The sequence below is a fragment of the Lasioglossum baleicum genome, chromosome 16 (assembly GCF_051020765.1).
Source record: "Lasioglossum baleicum chromosome 16, iyLasBale1, whole genome shotgun sequence".
In the NCBI taxonomy this organism is placed as follows: domain Eukaryota; kingdom Metazoa; phylum Arthropoda; class Insecta; order Hymenoptera; family Halictidae; genus Lasioglossum; species Lasioglossum baleicum.
The window spans coordinates 2,043,494-2,058,021 of record NC_134944.1 but is presented as its reverse complement, the minus strand read 5'-3'; the positions used below and the strand labels follow the sequence as shown (position 1 = coordinate 2,058,021).

Here is a 14,528-nt window from a genome sequence, read left to right as displayed (position 1 = left end):
GGAGAATTCATAAAATTCTACTTCAAACCCTATTTAAACCTTGAAAAAACGCAATTAGAAACTCCAGTTTTTTTACAAATATAGTAAAAATGAAGTAATTAATTATGTTCAAAATTTATTAGGATTCACTAAACAGTTACAGAGCAAAAAATTATAAACTGTTACAAAACGTCAAATTTATCGTGTTGTCCTTCTCACTAGCATGGAAACGCGACAAGTGTGTAGACCACTGAATATAGCTACAATCAATCAGAGGGTATAATTATTCGCAAAAGTCACTTACAATTTTTTATAATATAAAGACAATTTGATTAAAAAATAAATATAACACGAAATTCACTAATTAAACGAAAGCTTTTTAAATTAATCTATTTTTTCAATGCAAAATATACTCATGAATGGCTTTCATTGCCTATATGTATATTGATGTGGATTTCGAATTTCTTGTACTTTTGTCTCCCATTGTACCTCCAGAACATCCTTAACGAAGTGTGAAACTGTGAAATATGATACTTTAACAGTTTTCTTTAACAGTTATTCAACAATTATGTGGTAATCTTATTTTCGCGAAGTTAAAAACCGTCGTCGCGTTATTAATGAAGAAATCGTCTGTCTAACTACGTTCATTGCCACTCGAAAACCGCAGCAAATATCCGTCCACAGTTGGCAAACGAACCAGTTCAGTTCTCCTTCGTTCGAATTTTGAACAAACTAATTCCGCGCAGCCCCTGCGCGAGCCTGACCCTTTATCGATTACGCTAGTCCATATCTGGCCTAACTTCTTTCATCCCCCTGTGTACGTTTCGCTTTCCTGACGCAGGTTACTCCAGAAAACCGTGCCGACTTCGACTCGACACGAGTTGAATGGTATGCGAACAGTGGGGATAAATCGTGAAAATGTAAGTGTAACGGATTTAGAAGATTTAGGTAAGCACTATATCGTACTTTAAGAAACGTTTCCGTCGTTTCGCTTTCGAGAAGCCGCGCCGCGAAAACACCGGGCGACGGCTTTCGCGTTTTACTCATTGTTGCATTTCACGCGCTGCATAAGCTGTAACGTTGCAATTTTGCGGTTCGTTCTCTTGTTACCCCCACCGCCGCGTAATCTCACGGTACACGTGTTCCCGCTATCGATTTCCGCAGCATTAACACAGCTGCCTGTTTTTAAAGCACTGTCAGCGTCAACTACATCTCTTTAGCAGCTACAAAATGTACAAAGTGTACAAAGTGTAGAAAGTAGCTCTTTGAAATCCGACGTAATTTCCTTATTTCATGGCAAATTTTCTGGGCTGTTTCGCAACCCCCCTTCGCAACTCCCCGCCCTTTTCCTCAAGTGGTTATGCGGAATTCTGTCACGTGTCTGCTTCGCGAATTGTTGGCCGAATGAAATGCAAGGAATTGTTAACGGCTCCGATGTTCGCGGACAACCGACACTGACTGTGTGAAAATCATTTTCCAGAAAATGTTTTCAAGATTTTTCGGGCGTCGAGTGGGTTTGAAAATATCACCATTTTGCAAATACAGTGGACGAAATTTCTATAAGAACATCATAATTTACTGGCAAAAGATCATTTATTCGGTGAAAACATAATTTCGTCAAGACTCATTTTGAAGGTTACATAAAGGACATAAAATGACATTTCTGAAAAAATGTTTCAGACAAAAGATCATTTATTCGGTGAAAACATAATTTCGTCAAGACTCATTTTGAAGGTTACATAAAGGACATAAAATGACATTTCTGAAAAAATGTTTCAGACAAAAGTTTCTTGTTTTTTCGCATAAAATCCGAATCAGTGATGAAAAATACCATGTTCCATTTACAAAATGTAACTTCCGGTCTCAATCACCTATTTCCGGCCGAAACCGGAAGTGAAAAATATCACCATTTGATACAGTGCATCTGATTTATAGAAGAAACACTTTGAATTTTTGAAAATAACCTATTTTCTAGATTATAAATGGGTGGTACGGGTGGTATATATGTATAATATAACTACATATGTATAAAACTATACACTACTTATGTAATGTTATGCGTCGCGTTTAAAGAGAAATAATTGATCAAGAAGGGACTTAATATCCAGATAAGAATTATTAATTAGAGTCGTAAGAAACACTGCACTGTACATTATACCATTATAATGACATAATTTCATTTGTTTTTCAATATTTAACTATGTTCCACCAATCCGACCATCTCGAAACTTTTTTATATGTTAGATAAGCAACAAAACATTGTTCTTGAATTTTTTGGAAGTGGTCACTCGAAGGGTTGCTTGCAATTCCCACCCCTACAAAATTAAATGATTTTTTCTACCCTTAATAGTTTAATCACAACGGTGAAAAAAATGAATGATATGAAGGAGGGAAGTTCGAGTATTTTCGTTTTTTTTTATCTGAATATCTTAATTAACAACCGAGAAAAAAAATGATACAGTTAAGGATATTTCCTTATACGAAGGGTTAGCGACTTAGTAGGAGAATGAACGCAGAAAAATACATTGCCCTATTAGAAAACACTTTAATTTGCTTCATCGAAGAAAATCATGACAACAACGTTATTTTTCAACAAGATAACGCAGCGATACACAATGCTAAGAAGACTCGGGAGTGGTTTAGACTTTAAACAAAAGAATTTGCAACTAATGAACTGGCCGTCACGTTCCCCCGATCTGAACCCAATAGAAAATTTATGGGTGAATCCTATCACGAGCAATATATAAAAATGGGAAGCAGAAACAATAACAACATTAAAGAGTTAGAAAACGCAGTAATATATAAGTGGAATCAAATCCATAAAACAACGTTGCAGAAATTAGTTTGTAGTATGGAAAACAGAATATTTGAAGTAACGGTGGAAGTACTAAATACTAATAATTATAAACTTGGCTTTTTGTTCGAATTTATTAGGCTGTTCTTACAGAAATTTCGTTATACTTATGTACATTAAGTTGTAATATTTTGTTTATAACAAAAACAAAGCAGTTTTTTAAAATTCAGAATATTGATTTCTGCTTTCTTATATTCCTTAATTATTTTCTAGCCTTCTTTTAATCATGTTATCTAAATACTTAACTTTTTTGTTCAAAATAGTAGCGTTTTTATAGAAATTTCGTCCACTGTATATGCAGATACATGCCAATAAGTGGGACACTATTTCTTCAAGAAACTGCCGGCACAGTTTAACAGCAAAACATTCCTCAGCCTTTTCTTTTTCGGAAACGGGGCGAGGAATATTGGGGAACTAGGGTAAACATTATTAAAACAGCACGGGCTTCCAATTTCCCCAAAAATCGATTCCCAACTTCGTGACTCTCAACTCGCCTGACCGAAGTTCGTATAAAATCTGAAATTGTTACACCCAGCTCGCGAAAAATACAAATGTCATGGACAAATAAACAACGGACTCTCGTCCGTCAAAGTTTTGTTTTCGGTATTCCATCGCGCGTCGAATATCTGATTGTGAGTAAATTTGTAAACGGATCGCTGCATACATTTTGTTCGATAATCGAGCTTAACAACCATCGGCGTTTAAGAAGGGTGTATGGCGGGGTTGCGTTATCACATTTTCTACCTTGCGTTACCTTCAACCTGACGCTGAACCGCGTTATTTTCGTGGAAAGTGTGCCCTTCGCAATCAGTTTCAAGAAGATTGCGAGTAAGCTGTATCGACAATCTCTCCTTTCCTTGCGTGACCTTTTCTTTGGTAGTGTGGACGCGTAAACTTCAAGTCAACGAAAATTAGAAATGCATGGCCTCGAGCGACACCTACATTGTACTTACATGTAGGTAACGTTCGTAAAAAAACGCGAGAGACGTGGCGAAAATTAGCTGCGACGTTGGCCCTTGTATTCTACTTTTCCGATTGATTTTCGTTCTTTTTTCGAAAATTCTAGTTTCGCGCAATCAACACAGCAGTAAACGATTTCAAATCATATGAAATTCTTTCTAGAGTTTAACCTGACTGGAATTTAACAGTTTATTAAGGTATTTAGTATTTACATTTGTAAAGCCAATGCATTTACATTCGATTATCGAGACCGAATTAGATCGGCAAACAGAATTCTGCCAATGGCTACTGCGCGGATACCAATATTTATAATACAAATACAATAAAACGAGTAAAGAGAATTAAATAATTTGCAAACTACATCGATGTAGAGGATACGACGATATTAACGTTTAATCGAATTGGAACACGGTACTTTTCTACATATTATCATGAATTTAGTATGCAGGACAGATCTATTAGATGCAACAGCATAGAAAGAAACACGCAAGCGAGAGTAGACTATGATTAGATAAAAATACATATAAAAATAAACTTTTTAAAAACAACGCTTATATTAAAAAATGCACTAAAAAGGAGAAAATAATTTTTTTAGAAACTAGTCGCTATAAGTTTGGTGTTGGACAGTGTTATTGTGAACCTAAGATTATTTCACTCTATTATCAGAATAATTTTTAGCAAATTTCACAATCAATTACGTCCAAACACTTTCGCTGTTGAAACTAAACTAAATGCATCTACAGTAGTAAGAACACGAATTTTCTAAATATAAACTTACACCATAGGAGGTGTCCCGCGATGCAGATAAAAATGACAACAGTAAACACGCTAGTTCGGGCTGTGAACCTATCATTATTTCGGCCACTATATAGTAATACTGGTATGGAATAGTAAGATATAGAAACGCAAGATATGGAAATACGCGAGAAAGAAGGAGGGATGAGCCCGAGAGACGACGTCTCTTGATGGAGTCCGAAATTGTCCGAAATGGAACTGAATGAACGGAACACCACAACCACACTGAGCTCCTTCGGTGCGAAGTGGGCCAGTGGAGTGGGAACGCGTAGTAGAGTAGGGAGCGGTGGCGCGCGGAGTGGGGATCGCTGAACGCGATGACATACTATCGAGCGTCGCGCGGCGAGGTGTGTGATGGTTAATATAAAAATTTTTTTTCTTCTAGACGCACAGTTTTTTTAAAAATTTGTTTTTTAATATTGCATTGTCATCCAGTCCTGAGCTATGTTTAAAGTTTCAAGTCCCTAGCTCATCGGGAAGTGGTTTAAAATTCGATTACGAGATTTTACGCATACAACAACAACGACAACGACAACTCGGCAAGCTAATATAAGCGTGGTAAAATAGCTTACAAGTTTACGCAAGTGTATAGATCAACGAATAATATTTATCCATAGAGATAGAGATGCACAATACGCGACGACTGCTATTGACATTGACACGTTGACTGCAGCGTCATTCACATATGGACGATTACGTCCTTGTTAATCTAATCGTAAGCGTTACCCCCGCTCGGTTACACGGAGCATCCACGTTTCCCTTCTTAAATTATAGCTCGGCTGGCCGGTTCCGTTTGCTCGGCTGAAATTCTCTAATTTATCGCTGCCTATTGTGCCATGCCCTCCCACCAACCCGATGAGTCTGAATTTACAAGTGATGTATAACTCTTTTTAATTACTTACGAAGCACCGAGAGTAAAATTCCCGAGGGCCGTTTAAAACGAGTTTACGTTCTGTATTCGCATAGCTTGCCCACCTCGAACTTTTAAATTATCGGTCCGATGAAAAATTGTCCGATGCGATAGTTATGGTAGCATGGCTTCGACAAAAATTCAACACGAGAAAGAAAAAATGTTTCAGATTAGCCAAAATTAAGTTTTGCATTAGGAGAATATCGTAGTAAAAGAGGTGGCACGAAAATTCGGTGCCACCACCTTTAATATCATGTTCTTCTATTAGAAACCTAAAAATTTGTTCTCTTATTTTCCATGTTCTCCTATTAAAAACCTCGAAAATTTGAGTTTTGTATTAGGAGAACATGATAGCGAAGGAGGTGGCTGCGCGTACAAGAAAAATTCTGTGAAAAATTCTGTTTGTATCCACGCTTTGCAATGTTTTTTTTCAACTGTGAATTCACTGTTAAATCGTATCGAGAGGATGATATTTGCTGTTTCCCAGTTGGACAAAGTTTTTGAGCTGCGCCAGTTAGGTGAATCGTCCTGTACATCTCTCTGTTTCGTTCTCTCTTGCTCTCGGGAAGGCCTGGATTCTTTGATAATGGAGAAGGTGACCCAGAAAACACGACACCTACGAAAGATACGTATCTCGTATGGGTACGTACATATGCGCGCGTACACACGCTGCACGTATGCGGTGGCGCCCGCCGCACGGTGTGAAGCGTGTGTACGCGCGCGAATGTGCAACGTACTACGAAGAATGCAATTGCGTACACGATTGCATTCATCTCACGCGGTACATAACCGTCCCCGTCCGCCAAAAGGGACACCGATTCCTCCTCCGCTTTGTAACGCTACCCTCGATACTTACGGATACCCGCGGAACCGACTACGATTTACCGAGCACAATACGTCGGATCGCTCGATCTTGAAATCCGTTTGATCCGGAAATTGCTGCCGCGGGCGTTATCGCGCAGACGGTAAAAGAGGATTACTATTTCATGCCGCGTTTTACCTTAGGAAGTGCCGGCCCGTGTAATTCGTCGGATTTTTTTTATTTTCTATGGAATCTATACTATACTATCTGTTCTCACCTTGTATAGAATATTTATAGTTACATTAGCTGCACGTCTATAGTCCAGTCAATGAATGCTCATAAGGGGGGTGTAGAGGGAAATGGAAGGAACACAATTTTTAACTTTGGGACTTTGTTTGGACTAGTTAAGAAGCAAACATACTAAAAGTCCCTACTCCTACGAGGTGAGGGGTGTACAGGTGGGCACGTAGAAGGTCCCCTTTTTCGGTTTTCCGCTTGTATCTCGAAAACTATGGTTCCTAGCGATAAGACCATTCTATACAAAATTAAAGCGGACAATATGTGCCATAAAATTGACTCCATTCAGTTTTTCGCTATCTCGCATAGTTTCCGAGATGTCCGTGCTCAAAATTCACTAATTGCGCTGAAGAGTTCTTTTGACTGAACTAAATGAACTAAAAAAATTAAAATAAACTAAAAGAAAGTATAAATCACAATTGGACACACATTTAGAACAAAAACGAATGAAAAAGTAATATAAAACTATCCGAAAGCGATTATTAGACGTAATTCAATTCAAGGGAGGTATCACAAAGTATTAATTTTGTATTTTTATTTGCTTAATCAAACATTTTTCTGTTAGTGTTTTATACTTTCGTCGAAGCAATGTCAGTCCGTGTTCACATATCTTTCTCTAATTTTGCTGTGGTACGCGATACAATCCTAAGATTTTACATGTTTACTTTGGAAATAGTATGTAATATACAGGATACACAACGGAGTGGACATTTTCTACCTATAAATATAAGAAATTTAAAAATATGCTAGGTGTCTTATTATTTTGTCGAGGACTGTGTGTATTGGATATGGGAATAAGTTTCCGCCCCTTTTTGTTGATAAGAAGCCTACAAACAATTCCCATAGCGTGAAAACGTTTTCCAACAGTAGATCGATCGACGTTTAATTCAATTGATAGTTCTTTAAATGTTTGACGTGGATTTCCATCAAGTAATGCTGGCAAATCTGTATGTCTTCGAATTTTTTGGCATACCATCGCAATCTTTGTCCCTTACGTCGAAATCTTGTATTTGATGGAGCATCGTCCCCGTAAATATATAATAAATATAATATAGTAAATATATAACACCTTTCTTTAAAACAAAATAATGCAACATGACTTCCCGCAAATGCTGCTTACTTGCAACAAAAGTCGACATTTTTCACGCGAAAAATTGACTGCTGTTCACGCTCGAAACAATTGCCACTAACTGCGTTTTGAAGACAAAACCTTTCATAGACATGTACTACGTTCCATCAAATACGCGATCGGTACTTAATTACAACGACATCTGTCAAAATGGCGGGAAACTTATTCCCATACCCAATAGTTGCGTTTAATGCTCGGCAGAGTTGTAGCGTTCAACGATATTGAATTAAAAAACTTGTTATAAGATTGAAGGATTTCTCTCGGTACGTTTCTATATAGATCCTATTTTTCACGTTATCTCTGCGAAAGGAAATTGGCAACAAAAACGCCGCGCCGCGTCCCAGAGCCGGGGAAGATAAACGTTTATATAAAATTAATGAATGTTTCAAGAACAATGGAACATCAGTCAGCGGGAACCACGAATATTCGAGTGTTGAGCATGTAACGGCAGAGCTGGGGATATAAATAGCGCATCCTTCCTGGCGCAACTATGCAAAATTCAAGTGAAAAGTGCACACGCGTAAATTGTTCATTCCATGGCTTTAAATCGATCCCGGAGACTGCCTGTATGCCCGTGCCTGGCCAGAAACGTTTTCAAATTAAACGTCGCTCGCTACTGTTCGAATGAATAACATCCTGTCCGGATCCGTAACCGTGATACATACCGCCTAACTAATGTTATCGTTATTGTGTCAAATATATTGAAACTCCGTCAAGATAATGAACACGATTGCCAAAATGCATTGAAACTGACATGGAGCTCGATGCATTGGCTCGGATAACGAGCCGCCACGCTCCCTTTCAATGTCGGGCTCTGATTATGGCGCGTACGTGATTATGTATTACGAATTAATAAACACACCGATGAACGATAAAATGTTGTCAAACGCCATCAGCGATACAGAGATTAATCGATTGGGTTATTCTGTCAAGAAAGTACCGGGAATCGATCATTTAAAAAGTCCGCTTAAAGGGTTTGTTGAAATTCTTTTTGTCGCTAAGCTGGCACAACTGTCCTCTATACTCACGTGGGGTTTGAGCGTCACTTGTCATTTAGTTTGTTTACAGTGCGCCATTTTGTCAGTTTATCTCACAAGTTTTGCGATTTTTACAATGGATAAAAATAAATTTTCCATTGCAAATGGAATTTCGTGTGCCGAAGCGCTGAAAATGTTACACAAGGCTCACGGTGAATCGACTTGATCAAAAACACGTGTGTATGAGTGGTACAGTGCATTTAAAAGCGGTCAAGATGCGATGGAAGATTTGCCTCGCTCTGGTCGGCCATCAACGTCTTCAACGGAACTTCACATCGCTAAAGTAAAAGAAATCCCAACAAAAACATTCTGTGAACAGGAGCCAAGTTCTTACGGCCGTAAAAAGTTGTGAGATCGAACAGAATACGGCCAAGTACGTTAGCTTAGATAATAAAAATAAAAATTAGTTAAAAAGAACGCTATTTAATTTTTAAAGAGTCACATGGAGGGCTACTTTATTCAAACTTGGCCGTTACTTTTTAAACCAATGGCCCTAAAACGTATTAGGTAGCGGCCAAGTTGGAATAATTTAGCCCTCCATGTGACTCTTTAAAAATTAAATAGCGTTCTTTTTAACTTATTTTTATTTTTATTTTCTAAGCTAACGTACTTGGCCGTATTCTGTTTGATCTCACAACTTTTTACGGCCATAAGAACTTGGCTCCTGTTTACAGAATGTTCTTGATTCAGGGAAGGAAAGGGGCCTACTTTGAACGCGATACAATAAGTTTGGATGAATAATGCATATTTTGTGTTTCGTTGACCAATGCCCGGTACAGAATGTAAAACAAAAATGATTATAATTAGGTTGCGGATCTTTATGCAAAATAAAAAATGTTTGCATTGATTGCAAGACACAAGAGCCAAATAAAAATTGTATTCTTCTTTTAATAATCCTATTAAGGTGAAACTAATACATTGATGCCCTTAAATATTATTAACATGTCCACAGCTTTAAATTGTATGTATCCATTTTTGTCATAAATGCATAAAATACGCAGTCTAATTATAATTTACGTTACGAAATACTAGATTTCATAGTTGAAACGAAGTGTTCAAATACTTTTTGATTGCAGCGTGTATCGATGTTCTCGATAGAAAGCCAAGAGAAAGAGAAATGTCGATCGGCTGGACGGGACGGGACGCAGAAAGTTCATCAGAGTGCATGGAAGGGAGTTCATCAAGCGTTGGGCTACTCTTGATCTAGTAAACCGGTAGTGCCGAGCGTCAACGGTGGTCATTAATAATTCCTCGGGCCCTGAAATTCCTGGTCCCTCGGATACCGTGGGCCACCGATACACGATCGAGTTTGTATCGATGCCGACGGTCGCGTCGTTTCCGATGGAAATTCGTCTAACTCGGCTAAAAACCGCAAATTCGAAAATCGATCGTCCGCCGCGCCGCGCGCTCGTCGGCCCTCCGACGGAGTAAGTATGTAATGCTCCCCCGTTCAGTTTGCTCGCACAATTTGCCGGCCATCAATGCGCATCATGAAATTTTCAATTTTCGGTCTCCCTAACCGTTTCGTAATGCCGCGCCGCCGCAATTAACGGCGACGATAATTATGAATCGAAAGTTTCTCCCGGCCCGCCGCGTCGCTGTTCATTAATGCAGTTAACGGTGTGTTTTCAATTGAGCTTTCTGCACGTATCATGACCCCTCTCGGAAGCTAATATCGTCGGAAGTTGTTGTAAATGTTCCGTTGTTCGCGCAAATTAGTTGAACGCGATTCGTCAGTCGGACCTCCGTAAAATATTGTTTGTCGTGACGCGATAGCGAACACCGTTGCGTTGTTTATTAGTCCAGTCAATGAATGCTCATAAGGGGGGAGGAGTAGAGGGAAATGGAAGAACACAATTTTTAACTTTGGGACTTTGTTTGGACAAGTTAGGAGGTAAACATACTAAAAGTCCCTACTCTTAGGAGGTGAGCGGAGTGCAGGGGGTACATAGAAGGTCCCCTTTTCCGGTTTTCCGCTTCTATCTCGGAAACTATGGTTCCTAGCGATAAGACCATTCTATACAAAATTAAAGCTGACAAAATGTGCCATAAGATTGATTGGATTCAGTTTTTCGCTATCGCGCATAGTTTCCGAGATATCTGCGCTCAAAGTTCCCTAATTGTGAAAAAGAGTTCTTTTTCACAATTAGTGAACTTTGAGCGCGGATAAACTTGGAATAATGTTATCGGCGTCAGGTTCGATCAAATTCTACACTAAATAGCTATTTTGTAGGAAACCTCAAACGTGTCGATTCGGACGTATCAGATTCAAATTATATAATCGATCTTCGGATAGTCGAGGTTCGATTACGTCGCGGATTAAACATATACGATTCAAATTGAGACGTGTTCGATCTGATTTCAATCTGGGTAGCCGATAGTCGATCGCCTCGCTTAGAAAAGTTGACAAGAGAAATGCCACGAGTAGAATCACTTTACGATGGAGAAAAGGCGACGATTCGCGTCTCGCGAGTTGAAGGTTGGGGTTACGACTACATTGTGAAAAAATTGCCCGTTCCAAAAGTACAATTGCAGACTTAGGTCGCTAAAAGAAGTAATCGAGTTGAAAAGAAGCGTTCGGATTGATCAGCGAAGCTGCTCCTCGAGATGAACGAAAACTACGTCGCGTCACTTCCTATTCCACTGGATCATTGAGTGAAATGAAAAAGGAATGTCAATCTCGAACGGATCGTGAAAGTACAATTGACAGGTGGATTTCAAGATCATTGGACATTGGGAGAGTAAGAATGAAAAGCAGATAAAGAAGCAAGACTTTGTTTTGCTAAAACGAGCACCAATAGAAATTAGGAAATGTAATAAAACGCATTCTGATATCTAGCAATAAACTAAATAAAGAAACAGTAATTGAATTGGAATTTTTTTGTTGGGTTTAAAAGGTTTACAGAAGAAAGCACTGTGATCGATTCGACTGTGCAGTTTCGTTCTCGTTAACTAAATCACTTTGATGTTATGTGGTTTTCTCTAGGCAGGGGTCGCCCGGCAATTAACGAGTTCAATTTAAATGGGTTAAATGTAAAATTCATGAGTCGGCGGAAAAGTATTGTAACAAAACGGCAGGTAAAACAATAGGTAGAAGCATAAGATGTATGTCGAACTATTCTAATTCTAAGAATTGTATAGAGAAATGTATTGTAACTTACACCAACGAAGTGTAGTTCTGCAACAGATGCATACAACTCGAACTGAAACAGATGAAAAGTCATTACATAGAATCTTAACGATGTCAAGGTACATATCGCTGCCCCGGAAGTGTAATGACTAGACTACGGATCTTTATGCAAAATAAAAATTGACTGCATCGATTGCAAGAAAGGAAAACCAAATTGAATGTTATTTCGTCCCGTAATGATTTTAATGGAGGAGAAATCATACATTGACGTCTTCAATTTTTCAAATTCTCCAACAATTCTGAATTTCATCTAGTCAATTTTTTCTATAATTTTCACAATTTTTAATCGCAAATTTTCAGCATATGTGTAACTAACATAGATCTACAAAACATATATTTTAAATTTTCTTTAAGGGCCCTAATAAAAAAGTTTTAAAAGTTGCCTTTTTTATTTTTACATGTAACCTTGCAAATTATAATTTCTGGAAAATCTTTTTTGCATATCACATTTCATAAACCAATACTTCTAATTCATTATAAAAAATCAGGTCGTTTGATACGCGTTTGATACAATTATAAAAAAGTTATTCTGTCTTAAATGGCGTTCGAATACTTTCGTTACCTACTGCAGTGTTGGGAATTAATCGATATTAAAATTTTAATCATGATTGATTGATTAATGTATACGATTAAAAAAAGAAATCGTCGAATAATCGGCGATTGATTCAATCGATTGATTTAATCGTCAATCGTTGATTAAAAAAAGGAATCATCGAGAAAAAACATAAAAGCACGTAAACAGAATTTGTATTATGGACCAAATGACAATACACCTAAACTCAATTTACATTTTCAGTATTCATACAGTTCTGATTACGTATTTCATTTCGAAATTTTAGCAATAATCATTAATCAATTACCCGATTGACGATGCATAATCGTTAACCGCAATTAACGACTAAACTAGCAGATTAATTGTTAGTTGTGATTAACGATTGAAGTAGAAATTTAGTCGTCAATCGTTGATTAATTTTTTTCCCAACACTGACCTACTGCAGCAAGGGGCGAACAGTTGTGGCGACTTGGATGAAGGTATGCGCTTTATCAACAATAATTCAGATCGTGCGAGTAGGAAATTCAAGTTGCATGAGACGGAAAGAGCAGTTTATAGAACAGTGGAGGCTAAGATCGTTCTGTGTTATAAAGTTACCTACAACAAGTCGCATACCGAATCGTATTCCAGGAAATAAATTGAAATTGAAATGGCTTCTCAAACAGCCAAACGTAGTTATTAATATTAAATTTAACCAATTTTCAATATAATAACTTTCCACAAAACGGAAATTAAACAACGCCCATATCGATTTCAGTTATAGTCGTATACATGTATCTGCGAATGTATTATATTATTTGAATCGACATTATGAATACATATAATATTGTATTATAATAGAATATTCGGTACTCTGTAAAATAAAAGATCTCGTTATTAGTTTGCATACTAATAAATAGACTGCGGATTTTATGCATTTATGATATAAATGGCCACGTACAATTTAAAGCAGTGGACATGTTAAAAATATTTAAGGACATCAATATTATTTTCAGCTTAATAGGATGATTAAAAGAAGAATACAATTTCCATTTAGCTCCTGTGTCCTGCAATCAATGTGAACGTTTTTTATTTTGCATAAAGATCCGCAGTCTACTAATTAATCACCGAAATGTAGAGAGAAATCTCAGTTCTAATTACAGAGCGACGTGTTACTCCGAGCTTGACAAAATAGATTTAAACGATGCATCCATCAAAAATCTAAAAATAATGAGAAGACGGAATTAGATAGAGATGATCTAAGAATTAAATGGAGCTCGTGCCAATGAAATATTGGCTTGATACGGAAATAACTTCCACCGTGTGTGACGTTACATTACTAAATTATAATTACCGTCAAGAATAACAGTCGCCAATTTTAACGCCGATCGATTTTACGAATGGAACACCGAAGTTAACTTTAAAGATTATTTATGTCATGACCTAAATTATTCCCTGATACTTTCTTCTAATTTTTAAATACAATTACTCAAGAGAAAATATTTCTACTTGATCTATCAATTTATATGTCGTAAACGAATGAAATAAAAATTAAAACCATCGCAATTATAAGTGATTATTAAACCTATATTCTTCTATATTATGCATACATATTTCTCTTATTTTTGACCTTGTACGATCTTGGAAGTCGTACCACGCTTTCATTAAAATTATCGCGTTGGCGGTAAGATATACCGTAAGTAGTGGTCCGAATTCCCGCGGACACCCTGTATACTGTGTAGTATACGAGTTCTACAGCATCCAGCACGTTAAATCTGACACAAAACGACACAAAACGGCAAAACACGAGAAGCGCAAGTATAGGGTGAACGAAGAGGGTGGAGGAGGGTCGCGCGCGCGCGCGCGAAATTCAAGTCCACAAATCGGTGCTAGCCAATTGTAACAGTAACAGACCGAACCAATTGCAGATTGCACTCGGACCGGGCAATAAGGTCATTCCGGTTCGCTTCATACCGATTGCTCTTCCATTCGCTTCGATATTAACTGCCGAACCCATTTCTGTTTTTCCCTCCTCGTACAATC

General features: G+C 37.7%; 1 protein-coding gene across 8 annotated transcripts in view; it reads right to left on the bottom strand.

Moving 5' to 3' along the window:
- The window catches only part of LOC143216904 (1-phosphatidylinositol 4,5-bisphosphate phosphodiesterase epsilon-1), a 149,325-nt gene that overhangs the window by 100,945 nt on the left and 33,852 nt on the right, over positions 1-14,528 (bottom strand). For 5 of the 8 annotated variants that reach the window (XM_076440476.1, XM_076440474.1, XM_076440481.1 and 2 more), the window contains one exon: positions 11,925-11,966. The exons of the other annotated variants lie outside the window; for them this stretch is intronic. The gene's annotated coding sequence lies outside the window, so the exon portion shown is untranslated. The remainder of the gene's footprint in view (positions 1-11,924; positions 11,967-14,528) is intronic. 8 annotated transcript variants of the gene reach the window in all.